The following is a 4,311-nucleotide window of genomic DNA, read 5'->3' on the forward strand; positions in this document are numbered from 1 at the left end:
TCACCTTCAAAGATTGAGAGACTGAGTCATAGGTAGATCCACATCAGATTATGGTCTTGTCTCTCTTTGGGTTCCTCCTTTGCTTGACTCACCTCTGCTTGTTGAAGTATGCATTCTTTAAGTAGAGGGTCTAGTTGGAAATGACTTCATCAGTTTAGTAGGCCGTGATACTGCAAATGCTTTCTTGTACATTGATTCAATCAACTTAGCAGGATAATTAATAAGATCTACAAGGTTTTCACCTGTATCTCTGTGAAGTCTTCCTATCATCTCAATTACCCTGGGATTATTCAACAGCCCAGCAGGCACAAACCTTCCTCCAATAAAACTTCTGGGATTTTCACCCTCCAACAAAACTTTCTCTCATTCAGCCTTCTTCATATAGAATACTTCTTTCAATTGATCTCTATGTAATGCTTTAAAGGTATTCACATCCATCCTTTTCTGATTTATCATTATACCCCTTGAAATTTGAATCATTTCATCACTATCCCATGGATCTGTTGGTTCTTCCAATGGTCCAGTTTTGACTTCATCAGGGATAGGTGTGTCATGTGTTTCAGCTTTCTTAGACTCAATTTCAGCTTTATGTTTCTCTCTCAAAGTCATTATCCTCCTTTTCTTGAGAGGGGGTTCTTGTTCTTGTTGAACTTCCCTTGTTTGTACATGAAATGGTTCAGGTTGCACTCTTTTCAACTTATCTTTCTTTTGTAGCTTGTTATAATATGACTCAATAGTCGTTTTAGACAAGCTGTTCACAAATTCTGGTGCCATTCCCTTATCCAACAGATATCCAAATTTACCAGCAAACTTCTTTCTCAACTCATCAAGCTTTTCAGCCAAAGCTGCTTCTTTTACTAGTCTCTCCTTTTCTTTTCTCTTAACATTTTCTTTTGTTGTAAGATATACTTCTCTAAGTTTCTCAAATTTAAAGTGAGTCAAATCCTTTTCAGAGAAACCATGCAGTCTCAGATATTCTCTAAACTTTTGACTGTCCCTGTTCTATTGTTGCATTTGTTTCTTAATAATGTCCCCCTCTATTTCTAATTTTCTTTGCAGCTCATCATCATTTAGAGAGGCTAGATCTTTAAACTTAAAACCATGTCTTATCAGACTTACAATTAAAGGATTATTCCTTCTTGCATCATCAAGACTTTTTTGGATATGTGCCCTTTGTTCATTTGACAATTCTAATTGTGGGGACTCAATATCAACATCATCAGCTATATTTTCCTGGTTATCATCATCGTTATCATCTTCAGTTGTGTCATCCTCTTCAGTTGACTCATTAACATCATCAATTTTGTCATCATCGGAGTGTGGAACATCTGAAGCTGGAACATTTGGAACACCCTCAGCTACATCTTCTGGCCTCAATGTTTGAAGAGGGACTGGTCTTAATGGGCTTTCATGATCATCAGGGGTCTCAACAAAATACTTGTTCTTTTCATCCCACTTGCCCCTTTTTGTTTATCTGTCCTCACTTTGATCATAGTCATCAGGTCTAAGCCTCTATCATGTATATTTCTTACCGTATCTTGCATCATCCTCACAATCCCAATCAGATGGGTTTTGTCGTATATCTTCCTTATTTTGTTCAGCTCATTTCATATCAAAGATTGAAGCTATAGATTCACCAACGACTTCTGAATCTAGCTCCATATTAGATTCATTCATTGGCTCAACTGTTGATTGATTTTCATTTTGAGGTTGACTCTAAGATTGACTGAATACACTCAAGACCAGAGCTAATGAGTTATCCACTTCTTCAGCTCGTTTCAAATTAATCAGCATGTCAATCACCTCCTGATCCTCTTCCTCTTCTTGATCTAAAGATTTTGCAATATTAGCTTGCTCAATTAATGTTTCCTGCTCTGCCAGCTCTTCAGTAGTCACGGTTTGAGCAATATATTCCCTCTCCCTTGTTTCATTCAAGACTTGTTCTAGCCTTCTGGCAGCAGCAGCAGCAACCTCATCTACTTTTTCTTCCTCATCAAGATTTGCCCTAATAGGCTCATTCTCCTTCTCAGCAATGTCTTTGCCTTTGGCTAGCCTTTTGCTCTACTCTCTTGGAACTTTCTTCAATTGTTTATGGTTCAGTTAGTATAAGTTCCTCAGTAGCAGCTCCTTCATCCATTGCAATGTCAGTTTGCACATCAGTTGTTGTCATCATATCTGTCATCATTTTAGTTGCTACATCTATGAAAACATCAGTAGCAATATCAGTTGTATCCACTTGATCAGCATTCACAATAGCATCCACCATCTCCACTTCATCCTCCACATTCTTTTCAGTACTCATCAATTCATCATCTTCTCTTTCAACAATGTTTAAAACTGCATTATTCACATCATAATTTAGTTCTCCACCTCCAGATTGATTAGCTTCATAACCTCCCTCAACAATCACTCTTACACCACTATCCTCATCATCACTTTCATTCCCATCATATGCATTCAAAATACAAGTCAAACCATCAGCAATCGCACTCTCTTCATGCACCTCCTTACTAGCTCTAGTTTCCTCATCATGTGAAACATTCTCCCCCTGTTTTGGGGAAGCTAAGGTCTTCTAAACCTCCTGCTCCAGGGTTTGAATTCTTGATTGTGCCTGGGCCAACTGTGCTTTCAACTCCTCATTCTTCAGTTTTAATTCATCATTCTCATTCCTCAACTTCACATCTTCTATTATAAAATCAAAGTTTCATTCGGAAAGGTTGGAAATATGGGGAGGGTTAGTGGGTGGTGTGATAGGAAAAGGTTCTGGTAAAGGGTTTGTGGTTTGGGATTGTGGTGGATGGATTGGGTTAGTGGGAGGGCTTAAGTCTTCAAAGATGTTTTCACTTGTAGAAGATAAAGGATTAAGGGATGATGTTGTAGATGTTTTGGATTGAATAATTCTGAATGATCGTTGAAAGGGTTGGTCTGAGGTTTGTGTAAGTGTTGGTCTTGTGTGGGAATGGTTTCTGGAATGTATGGCTCATTGTCATGGGTTTGGGTTAATGGTTGGGTGATGGTGTGGGGTAGGGTTAGGTTTAGGTTTTCTTGGATTAGGTTGGTGGTGGTGATTGCGTTAGGGTAATTAGTGGTAAGTTAGGTGGTGAGTGAGGTGGTGATTGGGTAGTTTGGTCATTTGGTGATGGTGGTTGAAACTCCCCCAGAATTTGTACTATATCATCAATGTTACCGTCACCTCCTCCTTCATTACCATCATCATCATTATCATCACCTGAACCATTACCTTCATCCTCACTTTCACCATCGTCTTTATCCTCCTGTGAGATAAACTTAGGTATAGGTACGACCTCATAATTATCAACTAAAAGCCATGGTACAATTTCAAACACCTACTTAGGATTGAACCTGCTTGTGATGCCCAGATTTTCAATCTGTTTAAAAGTTCTTGGATCTTGCCGCACATGTGTAGTTCAAACAATGAGAAGTCATTCTAACTCTTGATTAAAAATAATCTGTAGAAACCTGGGATATGCCAAAAACTTCTTATTGTTCGGTTTTCTCAAGTTGCTTACCATCCCTTCAAAGATAATCTTGTAAAAGTTGAATGGTTGATTAAACACAACAGCAACTGTAGCTTTGACCATACCTCGACTCATAAGAGTCCATGAGCCTTTCCAAGAGGCAAAGCCCTGAATGATGTGGTATATCAAGAATCTATATATGATGGGGAACATTCCCTTTTGGAATTGTCCTTCGTGCACCGTCCCCTGATATCCCATTTTTTGAACAAACACCTTCAGTAAGTGTTCTGTTGTGAGGTGAATAGGGTTGAGATTATCATCATTTAACTGCAAACATCTTCTTATCAACTTCTCTGTCACACGTATCTCCTAATTAGCAACTATGGATTCTATCCTTTTTCCATTAACACCGTCATAAAATCTCGCTGACCACCAAAAATCAAGAGAGTGATTCCTGTATATCACTGGGAACTTTGTCAAAGCGAAATGTATGATCGTTGAAGCCATGTAATCATTGGAGCAACATCTTCATTATCAGGATTAATTTATAACAGAGTGCACATATTGTGCCTATGCTCAAAAGGATATCTCAAATCATCCTGATTCGCCATATCTGAACATACAAACAAACAAAATCAAAGTAGAAATTAGTCCTAAAGTTCACAACGTTAAGTAATTTCAAGTTATAAATTTGAAGAAGAATAAAAGAAATATCATTAAGAACCTGATCTTCGACAAGTTCATAACCTACACACAAAATAAAGATTTAGTAATCATGAATAATCACAGCCCATTATCACATAATCATGGTCGGAAAGCACTTAATTAAAGC

Source organism: Bidens hawaiensis, unplaced genomic scaffold (assembly GCF_021521415.1).
Source record: "Bidens hawaiensis isolate Kalapana, Puna unplaced genomic scaffold, B.hawaiensis_p1.1 tig00010587_1, whole genome shotgun sequence".
Taxonomy (NCBI): domain Eukaryota; kingdom Viridiplantae; phylum Streptophyta; class Magnoliopsida; order Asterales; family Asteraceae; genus Bidens; species Bidens hawaiensis.